The 15,932-nt window shown below is 35.8% G+C and overlaps 3 pseudogenes across 1 annotated transcript; all 3 read right to left on the bottom strand.

The window, feature by feature from the left end:
- Window positions 1–201: 201 nt before the first annotated feature.
- On the bottom strand, window positions 202–2,329 carry LOC148926832 (mitochondrial inner membrane protein OXA1-like; annotated as a pseudogene).
- A 1,592-nt stretch (window positions 2,330–3,921) lies between these two features.
- Window positions 3,922–5,201, bottom strand: LOC125186317 (protein RADIALIS-like 1 pseudogene; annotated as a pseudogene). Its single transcript, XR_016130391.1, has 2 exons — window positions 4,844–5,201; window positions 3,922–4,122 (listed from the first exon to the last, which is right to left on the bottom strand). The product of XR_016130391.1 is annotated as a protein RADIALIS-like 1 pseudogene (transcript).
- A 3,168-nt stretch (window positions 5,202–8,369) lies between these two features.
- LOC125187125 (3-ketoacyl-CoA synthase 4 pseudogene) lies at window positions 8,370–10,254 on the bottom strand (annotated as a pseudogene).
- Window positions 10,255–15,932: the final 5,678 nt, after the last annotated feature.

Below are 15,932 nucleotides of genomic sequence, written 5' to 3'. Positions count from 1 at the left end.
ATTATCACTTCAAACAAAACACCATTAGAACTTGTTGAGTGGCCTAATCGAGCAATAATTTATTGATCGAGAAATTACAGATTCGATCACCATATCCTAGTTAGTATGTACTCCATATTTAAATGACTTGGCCATGTTGATTAATTGAAGAGACAAAAATGCTACTCCTAATATAGTTGGCCACTCTAATTTCATGATTTCTCATTTCGAAGCTAAGGTGGTCTCGTCATTGATGACCCCAACAATTTCTGAATTCGAGGGTGAATCATCACTGAAAAAAGCAAGGCAGCATTATAAACATATCAAAAAAATCAAATTAAAAAAAAAAAGAATAAAAAGAGAACTCACTCACCATATGCATATGCTATTGAAAATAGGTTAAAGGTAATCCAAGAAAAGTATATAGCCTACACAAATATGCATGTTTATCCATTCCAAACAACTAAACCATCATTTCTTTTATGGCTTTGTGCTATGTAAATGCACAACAAACCGTGGGGAATCCGGCAGCAACAACGACAAGGTATGATAGTGATGCTGCATAAACTGGCCAACGTTCACTAATATTCTTGCGAGGTTCCACGCCTTGTACATATAGCAAGTGAAGAGGAATTGGTGATAAAATAAATTCAGAGGGTGAGATCTCAAAGGAACAAACAAGTTGTTTCAAAACGAAGGATATGATTGGAGAAGTTAGCTTACTTCCATCCGAACCCATAATGTCAACGCCAGAAGGATTGGAAGTTCCACGCGATTGGGAGTTGTTAAGTCTGTAAACCATAATGTTCCACCTGTTGTAAAAGAGGGTACGTTCTCCACCATGTTTAAAACCTGAATGGAAAGAGATATATGAAGATGTTATGATAATCTTTTGTTATTCCAAATAGTAGGAGTTTGTCTACAGTTTATTAGTTATAGGACTATCTACGTCATAGAAATATTCCTTAAAACTGTCAAACAATTTCGAGAGATGGGTGCAAAATCATACTAAACAGAGTGATCTTACACTTGTGAAAATAACAATGGCAGGTATGTGTGAGCATATAAATCCCAAAAACCGAAATCGACCATAGCTGCAAGACCGATATCCAAATACATCAATCAGTTAATGCATGCCCAAATATCAAAGTTAGGCCACATGTCTTCAAGTGAGAAAAAGTATATAGCCTCATAATCCATCATATGTCATTTACAACGGAAATTGTTTCCTGTGTTCACCATTCTATTCTTTCTTGATCTATTAACTCAAGAAGAACTGAATAACAGATAGTAACTCGTAAGGAAAAGACAATACCTATCAAAAAATTTGGTTATTCCCAGTTCAGGTTTTCCGATATCCTGTCAAACAATAGCTGAATATGAGTTGCTAGCTACAAGATCAACTCCTCAAGGCAATGGTAGCAGGATGGAGGAACAAAAGCCAATTGTGAGAGTAAAATACACAACAAAAGCCTAAATCTCATACCTTGCCGGAGAGGGATTTTTCAGTTGGCAATGGCAACATTATGTCATTTCTACTGCAACACGGTACAATACAATTTATGCATAGTCATCGAAACATCAATTTCTTGGCAGTTAATATACAATACATATGTTGAGTATATTTCACATTTCATGACATACTTACCTTGTTGTTCTTATTCATTCAAGCACAATTTAAAAAAATTGCCAAAATGTGCATTTAAATCTGGTAGAGAACTTACATGGTCTGATTCTGGGAAAAATACAGCAGGTTATATACTTGAATCGGAGTAAACGCGAGATGCAACAGAAGTGTTGCAGCTACAATTGATGCCCACCTAACAAAAATCCAATCAACAATTTAATATAACATTGTGCTTTATTAATTTCAAGTAGAGAAAGAACATTTTGGCTTCATAGACACATCCTCACCATTCCAAACCAGAGTAACTCTGTACAAATTCAATGATGTTGAGGTTACTGATTGAAGCTGCTGCTGCAGTGGCCACTTCATTCACCATGGGAGCAGCCTTAACGGCATTATCAGCCACCCATTCAAATCTTCAGTAGGAACCTCAATGTCCAAAGGCACCTTCGACATATTTGTATGGAAAATCATCCCATATCCAGCCGGACCGGAACCTCAGATCCCATAAGTCGAGATACATTTCCTAATAGCAGAGAATTGGCAGCATAAATTGCTAAGGATATCAGGATTCCTTTTCGCAGGTAACTGCTCACGATCACTGCCAGTAATGTGTGAAAGTGAAGGGGCAAACAGCTGTTGCTGTTGATAGAAAAACTTCGATCTAGCTATGATGCTACGCCTGTGCCCCATTACTTTAGCTGAATATAGTTTTAGTTTTAACCACAAGCTTAAAAACACATCAATGTTTTCATCTAAATTTGTTTACATTCCACCAGCAACAAACAGAGCAAACTGGCAAAATTCAACACTTACGTCACACCTCAGGAATTACCTTGCCTTCATGTCCTCTGTCACATTACTGCCTCCTCCAATGCTTCATCTTCGAATTTTCATTCGACTCGCCAGCGGAAGAGCCTTCAAATTTATTGTATATTTTTGTAATTAATATAAACATGCTACTATAATTTTGATTGCCACATCTAAGTTTTAGTTTGCCACAGTGTTTTTATTAGTTTGCCACTGTGTTTTTATTTTAACTCTAGGGGAAAAATAAAAAAAATCTAAAGTTCATGTATTTATATTCAAATTTTAAAGCTTTGGGAAAAAACAAGAAAAAGCTCAATGTTTATGTATTTATAGGCAAATAACAACTTGCATGTGAACATTTCAAGAATGGTTAATTCCTACTCGTCTACACATTTTGCACGGACTTAGTGGTTGTATTCCGGAAGGGGTGTTCGGTTTGTAAGATTGTATCCGGGATTAAATTTATTGTGTGTTTGGTTAATGAGATTTAACCCCACAACTCAATCCTAGATGGATAATCATGGGATAATTAGTCATAGCTAACCCCCTATGACTAAAATAATCTCACAACTTAATCCTAGATTGTATCTTGGTATTATTTTATCTTGCAAACCGAACACCGCCTTAGAGTCTCATTTAGTTGGTAATCAGATTGGGAAGCCTATGGCCCTCTCCTAGGAGGCTAGGACCATTACTGTATGGTGGGCCCGTCGAGGCCGTTCGCCGACCTAATTGCCGGCCTTTGGTCGGAGATTTTCATTGGGAGGTCGGACTCGAGGAGGTTGGAAGGCCGAATCAAGCCGCAGCCCGCAACAATAGCATGTGATTACCATAAGACATAATAGTCCTCGTATTCCTAGTCCAATTATGATTCCATATTTCGCACCTTCGTTGAAAGAGCTGTACCAAACATACCTTATTTATAGTTAGTAGTAGTAATAATTAGTACGATTATAAATTGTTTTTTCGTGTCCCATGAAAGAGCGAAGAGAAAGTTTCCAAAAATAGAAACGTTTCATCTTATTTGGGATAAATTTTTTAAAAAAGTGTGTCATCTTAGTTGGGACAGATCGAGTAGTATTTTTCATGCCTTGTATTGTGTTGAGTGATATTTTTAAAATTTGTTGGGAAGATGTCAATGTGTGTTATGAGAGACTTTATGAATTGACTTAATTTATAATATATGAATCCCATTACAATAACCAAAAGCAAACCATTAAAACTAAAAACACATTCATTTGAACATCTACTGCACACATATTCAACACGTCCATTTTTTCCAAACATGACTGTGAACCGTCCCAACATTCATAAACGCATAACTTCTTCGCATATAGAAATTAATTCGCCTATCACCAGCTCACAATATAGTCAATGTTCGGGATTTTTTACACGTGCATTTAATGATAATACTATTTATTAGTAAAATATATAGTAATTATAAATCAAATATTCGTACATGTTTGTATCAAAAGTATTACTAGTACGACCAAATCCACCATATATAAAAGTAAAGGCGTACTACTATTTAATTTGAAAAGCGTGAAAATTACAATTAAGAACTGTATAGCATTTCTTACCAAATTATTACAATTCCTTAATTGAAAAAAAAAACGCGATTACTGCGTTAATTAAAAAATTTCTTGATTCACCGCAAAATCTCATATGTATATAGCACTCACGTGCCCCTTCACATCCTTTGAAGTCTGTCAAAATACAACAAAAACAAATAAATACTAGTGGAGTATTAGTTATTAGTATTACAATTAAATGCTACGAATATGTACATCTCATGTCAATTAATATTTAATCAGATTAAAAAATGCAGCTAAGTCCATATGATATACGAATTGTAACTAAATATGTTAATATGTAAAAATATACGTCCTATTATTTATTTGGATTCATAAATGACAATAATTTTAACGACCATATCATAATATAGTCTTAATTATTAATTACTCTATCATTAGATCAACACACACCAGATCTAATTCTTATTCTTCTAATTAGTATCTCTAAAAAAATTTTATGACACATGCATGTATCCATATAACAAAAACATGTGTTTATTATAAATAGGATACATTTAAAAAACGGAAAGAAAATAACCAAGATAAAATCTCTCTCGTTTGGTAGAATATGGAACGTGTACAGAAAAAAAGAGCCAGACATCCAAAAAGATATGGCCCGGGATGAAAATTATTTTCTATATTAAAAAAATACGTCGTCAATGCTAATTTTATTTGAATGTAAATAATAGTAGTACCTTTTCTTTGATCTTGTTCAAAACGGAGGTTTTCTAAAGGTCTAATGTAATGTATGATTATGACACATGAATTCCATAACGAAACATGTATATTAAAAATTGAACACATTTAAAAAGAGGAATGAAAATATCTAAGATTGACATATAGTAAATAATACCTTTTCTCTTATTCAATTGGAGGATTTCTTATACTTAGGAATGGGAACATAGCCGGATTCGATGCGACAGAGATCCTCTATCAGAATCTCATAGTGGCGCTTCACCTCCTCCGCCGTTTTCCCGCCTCCGACAGCCCGGGCTACATTTTGCCACCGGTCAGGAGTTTCAGTGTCGAACCGGGCCAATGCCTTCTCAAATAGCTTGTTCTCTTGTTGGGTCCATGTACCGGACCGGTGTGAGCTTAGTGAACTCGACGCCATTAAATAATTTATTTAATTAATTTGAGCACCAAAAACACTTAAAAAGTGTAATGTTTGGCCTCAAATTAAAAAAGAAGAGGAAGTGAAATGTGAAATGTGGGATGGTGGTAAAATTGGTTGCATGCAAGCTTCTTATATAGAGAGGTTTAGGGGGTGGCCAGGTTGGGGAATATGCAATTTTGTAAAGTTGGAAGTGAATTAGAGCCACACGGTGGGTGGGTGTGTGTACGTGTAGTAATATTTTCAACATATATTGCCTTTTTTGTTATATTCTTTTTAATTTTGATTCCAGATTGCACTTTGGTTCTAATGTTATGATGTACATGCAAAGACTGACTCGCCAAATAACAACGTGGGCTTGATCTAAACCCATAGGTTCCCAAAATATATCACATGACTAAAATATGTAGTTTCGGAACTCTGAACAATAATGTATAAAAGTAAAAGAATAATTATTCTGATTGATTGTTTTGGACTCTGTAAAGCTCTAAATTGGGTCTCTGAACAAATTACTACTTTATTTTTTTTGTTTTTGTATGTAAATCAGAATTATTCAGAAAGTCCAAGAGGATACAATATTTAAATAAATACTTAATCTCAGTCATTTTAGTATCTAATTAATAAAATATAAATACACTATTCTATCATATAATTAATTATACATGTTAAGAAATCTGTTTTTGAAACTTTTAGTCAATAATCAGTATCTGGTCAAACAAAAGATATCGAACTAATAAATAGTGCTTTTCTTGAATTTTCATTCTACATATAATCAAAACAATTAAGAATGAACAATTTCCATCAATCACCCAAGTAAATAAGTATATCAAACAACTTAAAATATGCTTTTCATACTCACATATAAATCGAACATTGAGTAATATTCATCCAAATTTGATATTCAAATCATTCTACAATATTAGTGAAATTATACTTAAATTTTTGCAGTTACTATGTGGTCCTCCTTACGACTGGGAAAATTGTAAATCTTCCAAAAAGTTTCAAAGAAATTCTAGAATAAAGTCAGTTTTCGAAATAAAATTTTTATTGCACGATTCTATTTGGACAAACAACGCTTTACACGTTATTGGGCCATCATAAAAATGTTCCAAGATTTTACCACTTTTTCGGATCAGTGGCCTATTGAGGTCCATACCCGCTCCAAATTGGTCCAAGACATTTTCCGGGCCCAATTAAAGAATATATTCCCAATATTGCAACAGAACATAATTACTAATAATTACATTCACTCATTTACTAATTGTTGTTCTACTAAGGAACTTTGACCGAATTTCAATCTAAAGAACATAGCAAAAAGTATTCAATACTTTAGATTAAAGCAATAAAAGAAAAACTAAAGTAAAATTAAATGCTATAAATGAATAAAAGGTGCGGCGAGGAATTTTTAGTGGGGAAAATCGGATGGAGGGAATGGTGCAGTATTTATGTTGAAATAATAACTAGCGAGAATATATTAATATTAATATATATAAATATGAACGTTCTGTAATTTAGTGTATGTTACAAAAATGGGCCAAGAATCTATCTTGTGTATGATACCTTTTGAGGATAAGCAGATAAAAAGAGTCTTTTATTTTATGTGCCGAATATATTACGTTATAATGTGTGTCTTCTAATAATTATATATACCTTATGTCTTAGTAAACATTTTTGGATTCCCTTGATTTCTTTTGTAGGAGTATTAATTTATCTATGTAATGATTAATCTAAATTATTCCTCATTAAAAATTAATCCTTCAGTCCCAATGTAATAAAAATATTTTGGCATTAGATTTAAGAAAAATTGTGTTAATTAGATTAAATGAATGAATAAAAAAATAGAAAAAATAAAGTAAGAAATATAATAAAGTAAGAGAAATAAAAAGTGAATAAAATAAGAGTGTAATTAAAATAAAAGAGGGGAAAAATGAATAAAGTAAGAGATATGATATTTATTGTTTTATAAATAAAAAAAAAGAAATTAGTCAACCCTGTGACAACCCATAAAGGAAATTGATCAGTTACAGATGAACAAAGAGAGTATATTTTTTTTATCTCACTACCTATCAACATTATGACTTCTAATAAAAAATTATTCATTATTAAAAAGACAAAATATTGTTTTCGAGTATAAATTTTCAGGTAAATTTACAACTGCAAACATAAAGCAAGCTCATCATCCTAGATATGAAAACAAACATAAAATCAATTTATTGAATATTGATCAATTGACGTAAAATCACACTCTATCATCTATGTGTGTACATTGCAATATTTTATGTAGTTCAGCATTTAAACATCAAAAGTAATGTTTATACTAGCTCCATATCAACTTTGGAAATTATTGGATTATAATAGGGGATATATATTATAAATTAAAAAAGTTCAACAACTAAAAATATAGACTTAAGCGAGCATCACTTACCCAGTATAATCATTAATCACTAATTATCGAGCATATAAAAAGTCTGTGTACAAACAATAATTTCAGAGAAAATGAACTTTCAAGGACAGATTAAATACAACGATAATCTGTATGTTTCATAAATAAAGAGCACTTGTCGTTTAAAAATTAAAACAGCACCAGCTCGATACATTTTCATGCATCGTGTGCTCAATAAAATATACTACGAGTATATGTTTTTAAAACTTATTTTACCTTTACTTATTGTGCACAATGTGCACTGCACATTTTTAAATTACTGAGCACCTATCTCAAGTTCTCCCACGGTAAAAAAGTAAATAAAATACGCCACTTACAAGTATACAATCCACGGGTAAAAACTAATACCAACAGATCAACAGCGAATCAACATCGTTGCTAATTTTGTCGAAATTTAATAGTGAGCTCAAGCTCAGTACTACTAATTTGAACATATTAGTAGTGAGCTTAAGCTGCTGCTAAATTAATGGCATCAAAATGGAACAAAAGCTTATCGAGTATGTCAATGGATGCATCCGCTGATATTAGCAACAAATATGATCCGCTGCCATGGAACGAAAGCTTATCGAGTATGACAATAGAGTATTTTTAAAATATCATCCGCTAGTAATTTCAAGTTTTTACATCATGAATTCATATGTTTTCTTACCCAATACAATAACAAATTACCAAATAATATATAGTTCTTGATATCATAGAATTTTCATATTATTTCATTATTCTTCTAATAAGAGTTCATGCAATTCCTTGTAACCTTGTATAGTGCTAGGTGATTATTTTTAAAATTTTGTTTGGAAGATGTCAATGTGTGTTCTTAGAGACTTTATGAATTGACATTATAATTTATAAATCCCATTGCAATAACCAAAAGCAAACCATTTACATACACCGCACACATATTCAACACGTCAAATTTTACAAATATGACTTTGATGGAACAGTCCGAATATAAAAAAAAAAAAACATAACTTATAATAGAGTAATTTGTGTGAACTTCCGGTCACTGGACCAGGTCGAGCGGGTAACGGTGAATACAGTCGAACCACGGGCTATCGGGGGACGGCCCCACATTGCGCAGCGCCTCCCAAACGGCGCTGTTGCACTTAAAACCACTCCCGAACGCAATCTGCCACACCCGCTGCCCCTTCCTCACCCGCCCCTTGGCCTCTATGTACGCCAGCTCGTACCAAATGGAGCTGGACGAAGTATTCCCGAATCTATGCAGAGTCATCCGCGACGCCTCCACGTGGACCGGATCCAGCCGCAGGCTCCGCTGGAGCTCGTCGATCACGGCCCGCCCGCCCGCGTGGATGCAGAAGTGGTCGAACGCCATCTTGAAATCCGGTATGTACGGCCTGATCTTCGGGTTCACGATCTTCCTCGCGATCAATGTCATGAAAAACAGCAGCTGCTCGCTCACCGGCAGCACCAGCGGCCCCAGCGTCGTGATGTTCGATTTCAGCGCGTCTCCGGCGATCGCCATCAGATCCTTGGACAGCGAGACTCCGATCTTCCTAATTTTCGGGTTTTGATTAATGTCGTCGTCCTGCTCCTGGTACACGCATCTGAAGGCGGTGTCGTCGGCGCCTTTGTGAGTCCGGACGACGTGGAGGATTTTGTATTTGGATCGGCGCCGATCGGAGCGGCGATTGGAGAGGAGGACGGCGGAGGCGCCCATTCGGAAGAGGCAATTGGGGATCAGCATCGATTTCTTGTTGCCGAAGTACCAATTCTGCGTGATGTTCTCGGTGCTCACCACGGCGGCGTAGGTGTTGCGGTGGAGCTGAAGCATGTCCTTCGCCAGATCGACGGCGATTAAGCCCGCGCTGCACCCCATCCCGCCCAAATTGAAGGTCTTCACATTGCCGCGGAGCTTGTATTTGTTGACGATCATGGCGGACAGCGACGGCGTCGGATTAAAAAGGCTGCAATTCACCACCAGAACCCCGATCTGCTTCGGCCGGACGCCGGTGCCGCGGAAGAGGCTGTCCAGCGCGCCGAACATCACCTGCTCGGCCTCGGCGCGCGCGGCGGACATCGACGGCTGCGGCGGGATGCGGTGGAGGGCCGAGGGGAGGTACGTCTCCTCCCCGAGCCCGGAGCGTTCTAGAATCTTCCTTTGGAACTCGAGCGACGACTCGTCGAAGTCGCCCGTGAGTCGCGAGTGGTCCATGAACTTGCGGAACTCGGCCCGGAGCTCATCGGGCGGGCGGTAGCAAGCGTAGTCCACTAGGTAAACGGATCTGGGCCGGGTCATCAACCCGACCATCAACCCGAATGCCACCACGCCCGAGAAAATCGAAACACTCGCGAGATTATACTTGAGACCCAGATACAACCTCTCGAAATCTCCCCATATATTCAGCAATGTGAAGGCAATGAGAGGGATTAGGCACAATGCTAAGAAATGCTTCATGAAATAATGGTACACTAATTTCACGTACTTGCAGGTGCCGGAATTGGGCTGTGCCATCAAATCAAATTAATTAATGATTGTGTTAGTGTGGAGAGATTATGGTACTTATTTATCAAGGGGGGAAGCAATTAATTTACATAAGAAAAAAGAAAATGGGAAAACAATAGATGGATCTGGAAATTGGAATAGAATGTGATGAAATAATGAAATGAAAATTTTGGTGTTGGGTGAGAAGTTTGGAAGGAGTAGATACAACCGTAATAGCTGCCATTAACCTTAAAACATGATTGAATTTGACAAGGGGTTGGGGATTAGATTTATTAAAAAATAGTGTGTCCACGTACGTATTTATGTTAAAATAAAAATTAAAATGAATGATGTTTTAGTAACACTCCATTTGTAATAGGTTTTTTTTGCGTGTTGAGAAGTTTGGGGCACGAGAGGGATGTGTGTGGGCTGATGAAAGACTGCTTGAATATTTTCTTGTGGCGGAGGGCTGTTATTTGGTGGCGTGAACTACAATATATTTGAGCAGAAATTAAAAATTGAATTTAATCTTTTGTATGAAAAGGCAACTAGTTTTCAACTTGTGGTCATTAATCCTTGTTGCCACAAAAAAGGCAAACAGTGTATCGTGTATATAAAAATCAATAGACGCTTGAATTACATATAATTTCAGTTTAGAAACAATTGTTTGGTTTGATAAATGAAATAGATAAACTTGTTATGATTAATGCGGTTAAGAAAAATTAAATAATCTATCAAACTTGTTATGTAAACACGCATAGTAATAATTAGATAATTAAGTTAAAACGAAAATAATAATTTAAATTAAAATTGCTTTCTACATAATCTAAATGCAGATGGAAAATCTTAAAATATTAAGAAATTATAAATTAAAAATATATAAATTAATTAATATTATACGTATTAATTTTAAAGGTAGATAGACGGCTGTTGCTCTACGAGTAGTTTCTAAACTACTGGCCAAACCGCATCCCACTATTTATTTAATCGTTCTTGGTTTTTAAAATTCTTTTTACACGTTAATTAATTTATTATTATTGGCTGCACCAAACTATTTTAAGTTTCATTCATGGCTTTTCTCAAATTAGGAAACTTCTCAACCGTAAACCACCTTTACATATTCTTTTCTAGTCATTTTCCCTTCCATAAATGTTGAACTGTCAAACAATCTTAAAGCACTACACAATATAATATGCGATATATGTTCGATTGATTATAGTAACTTAACTTTCATAGAGGACGAGAGGATTACTATTTTATGACGTAAATTATTGATAGATAAAATATAAAATCTAACTAAATACACAGTAAATGCATTGAAATGTAATAATGCTTCAAAACCTTGCATTCTGATATATTTACAAATTCTATTATTCATGTTTGTCTGTAAGTACTACAATTAATAATGATCGAAGTCGCCAATAAAGCTTAAAATAATTACATCTATAGAAATAATTCTTTTTTTATGAAATTTGATTTGCCTATTACTTATATATCCAATTCAGGCGATAGAGTATTGTGATATGATATATAGAATTCCATTATCCATAAATCCACTCTTAAAGATTGAATTAGAGATTAAATTAGGATCATCTATTTTCTTAATTTTGTGGTTAGAATTAATTTACAATTAATATTTTATTCAATAATAACTTTTTTATTTTTATTTTTATTTTTAAATTTTTTAAAAAAAATTAATTTTTTTATTCAATAAAAACTTGCCAGAGTAAATAATGAACTATTTTCACTAAATAATGAACTAAATGAAGAATGTTATGAAGTAATTTTGACATGTTATTGAAATACATTAATGATACAACAAATTTTGGTGTTAAATGTTAAGCGGTAGTATTGAACTATATTAAATAAATATGACTATTACTTCATTCCATTAGTTTATTACTTCATAATGTGTTATGACATAATTATCTTTCAGTTGAAGTAAATTCGGTATGTACTGAATGCGAAAAATTACTTCATAAGATACGTTCATTAAGATCATTATGTAGTGAATATAGTTCATTATTTACTCCAACAAGTTTTTATTGAATAAAAAAAAATTTTAAAAAAAATAATTTTTTTAAAAAAATATTTATTGAATAAAATATTAAATTAATTATAAATTAATCCTAACTACAAGATTAAGAAAAATGGATGGCCCAAATTTGGTCTCTAGTTCGGTCTTTAATAAGGGTTCGACATTGATCACAACTCATGCTATATATACGTATATATCTATTATTATTATTATTATTATTATTATTATTATTATAGCTGAGTCATTTCCTTTTTTGGCAAAAAATACTTTACTCTCTCTTCATCTTTGTACCTTTTTTTCTTTCTACTTTATTCTCTTTTTACTTAACTCATTTAAAATAATTTTTCTTAAATCCCGTGCCGAAAAAAAATGTCTCTACTACATAGGGACAGAGGGGAGTATTAATTTATCACAATGTTTGTTAGTTATTGTAAATTTTATCAGAACATGCATAATGGGCTTTAATCAGTTTCTAATAGGCCCTAAGTTAGAATCCAAAGTCCGAAGCGCATAACCCCACAAGATATAAATTATAAATCTCAGATTATAATTAATTTAGTCAAGCTAAAGAAAATAATTTCAAAGTTTAATTCCTTCTTTTCTCAGTGTCCTGAATTTCTCTGTTATGAAGTTTCCATTTCTTTGCTTGATTATCATCTGATATTGTAAAACAAAATTTTGTTATTGGGCGTATTAATCAGCTTTAAGTAAATTATGTCATTGATGCATGGAACATAATTGTGTTATTAATGTATTGCTAAATATGTTGAAGTCAAGTGAGAATTATGTCCATAAGTTAAGTGCCAATTGTGTGTGTGATCAGTATAGCATAATTAATAAAGAGTGAACTACATAAAAAGTCCTTAACGTTTTCAAAAGTTACATTGCAGGCTCTTAGGGAAAAAAAATACCTCCACATAACTGTACCCTTTTACATAATCACAAATCGTATTTTTTCGGTCTATATTGCCCTTGAGCCCTAAAAGGGCATTCCAGTCATTTCAACCCACTGTCTGACATTGGCGGCCTGCATGCGCTGCGCCATCTACTTTCATGACGCGAGCGATTGGACGTTTTGTGCAGTGCCATTTCGCTCGTACCATCCGAAGCAGTAGTATCCGAAAAACGAAATGGCACTGCACATCCGAAGCCTTTGCAGAGGTTTCCTCCGAAGCAGTAGTATCCGACGTCGTACCATCCGAAGCAGTAACATCCGAAGCCCCACTCTGTGATGCTATACCATCCGAAGCAGTACCATCTGAAGTAGTGTCTTCGGTCGAAGTTGCTGAAGTTGTACAACAACCAATACCAGATGTTGAACCTATGGCAGATGTTGGACAAGTTGGAGGAGAAGACCTCCATGCATACGTGCAAGAGGTAATTTGTTGTGACATTAAATGATTCATATCATAGTACCCCGTTTTTTATTTGTGATTCACAATGATTGATGTTAGTTACCCGTTTGGCAGTTGTGATTTCCATAAATGATGTAGTACCCCGTTTGTTATTTAGTATTTTGTTTGGTTGTGTTGAGCATGTGGACCCAGTGTTCCCTCCCCTCCAAATTGTTTAATTTGTCAGTGTATTGATTCACTTTTGTATTGCGTAGGAGGTAATTGGTTCGTCATGCCCTGACAATGAAACTGTGGGTGTGAATGTACTTGAAGAGGTGTACCAACCGGTGATGGACGGTGGATGTGAACTACAAGCGGACATTCGGGTTGACAGTTCATTTATCCCGATTCTTGAGGACATTACCCATGAATTGTTCACGGACGAAGTTCACACCTCTGTGCAAGAGTCAGCTCCAACTGGTGTAGTTTCAGAAGAAGCCCAGCCAACTGCAGGAGAAGTACCCGATCAAGTTGTCCAAGATGATGTTTATTGTCCTTCGTTCGAGTATGTTCCCGACGGAGCATTTTATCTCCTTGGCAAACATGTGTCGAGATGAGCAGCAGTTTACAACTTATTACCAGAGCCTATGTCAGCAACAACCGGAACAGCAGCGGAGTGCGGATGCAGACACCGAACAAGAAGGTACCGGAGAGCTGAATGGTGAGGGCAATGGAGGGGCAAAGAAACGCCGAAAGTACTCCCCTGTTGCGGAACAACGGAATTTGAAGGATAAAAACCCACTATGTGAGCAAGAAACAGTGGATGAGCTACAAGATCTACAAGATCTTGAAGATTTGGAAGGGTTCAAGAAGAAGGGTTTAAAGTACACTCTATTCAAGCTGACCAATGAGCTTCCAGTTTGGAAGCCTGATGATATTTTTAAGGATCGCGATTTCTTCTATGAGGTCATGCGCCAGTATGCCATAATGACCAGACGACGTGTGGATGTCATAAAAAATGATGGAAAGAGACTCCGTGCCATTTGTAAAGGCAAGACATGTGAGTGGTATGTGTATGCAAGGAAGATTGAAACCCACAACAATACCGATTATGTGGTAATGAATATGCATAGAGATCATGCTCACACGTGCTCGCAAGTGTTGGAGCAGAGATGACTCACGTCCAAGTGGCTAGTTGCGCGTTACATAGAGAAAATCAAAGTGAATCCCCACATTCCATTGGCAGCTATACGGCAGTGTGTGGATGAGGAGTTCGGGCTGAAAGTTGGCAAGGCCGGACTCCAATACGGGCGATTGTTCTACTACAAGTCAGAATTGGAACGGACACACCCTGATTCGAGTGTGCATTTACACTACGAGAACTTCAGGGAGCCTGAATTGGTAGGCCCCAAATTCTTGAGGTTTTATTGTTGCCTCGGGCCTTTGAAATTTGGTTGGATGCGTTTCTTCCGTCCAATTATCTTCTTAGATGCTTGTTTCTTGAGAGGTATATACAAGGGAAAACTTATGACGGCCATGAGGATTGATCCAAACAATGGTTGGTGGCCTATTGCGTGGGCGGTGACTGAGGCCGAGAGCTACGCACAGTGGAAATGGTTTCTCGACTACCTATCAGAGGACCTTCACATACACGATAATGCCCCAAGATACGTCTTCATGTCTAATCAACAAAAGGTACGAGTTCAAAACCAAGAGGTACTATTCAGTACGATTATATGAATTCCCTACCTGCTGGTCAGTATTTTAACGGTTTTAACGGTTTTGTTTGTTACTTACAGACCAATCGGCCTTGTCGGGGACGACCTAGCACAAGTCGGGTAAGACAGCCAAATCAAGAGGTAGTATTCGGTATTAATGTATCACTTTTCATTTCCTAACCTAACTATTGGCATTCAATTTGACATGTTTGTTGTTTGTTGTTTGTTGTAGACCAACCCATCTGATCCAAGGGCTGGCACACGTCGGACCAGGACCAGGACTCATCCGCAACGCTGTGGCCGTCGCAGGGATCAGGATTGAATAATCGGGGTGATCAAGTGTTGGGAACATGAAAACTGTAAACAATGGTGTTGGTTTTTGTTAGTGTTGAAGGTTTTTGTGAAACATTAAGCTGGATATTGTTTTTTGACTATGGTAGGGTGGCGTGGGGTTTTGGTTAGTATTGAATTCTATCATGTTTTTTGTCTGATCAGTACAACCCATCATGCTTGCTTGTTTTTTGTGAAGGCTAGCTCTTATGCCTTTTTCTGTCTGTATTCTAAGACTATACTTTTGTATATGCTTATGGGACGTCAATTTGCCATGTTTATTGATTAAGTGTGTATGTGGGGTGTTATTCAACCAAACATTTTGTACTTCATTCGAGATTAGTTTAGTGACTGCGGGTGTTATTCAACAAAAGGTTTTGTACGTCGGGTGTTATTCACTAAAAAAGTGTCCCTCTTCATATTTACAACACGAGTAGTTCAAGAAGAAAAGTGTTACCATTACATTAGGAAAATAATTACAACGCATAACAACAAAATTACAATCTTCATATTTCGAGACAT

This window comes from Salvia hispanica, chromosome 5 (assembly GCF_029641045.1).
Source record: "Salvia hispanica isolate PSC_SH4W2 chromosome 5, Shi_PSC_v1, whole genome shotgun sequence".
In the NCBI taxonomy this organism is placed as follows: Eukaryota; Viridiplantae; Streptophyta; class Magnoliopsida; order Lamiales; family Lamiaceae; genus Salvia; species Salvia hispanica.
Note: the sequence above shows the minus strand (reverse complement) of the source record. Positions and strands in the feature narration are given on the sequence as shown.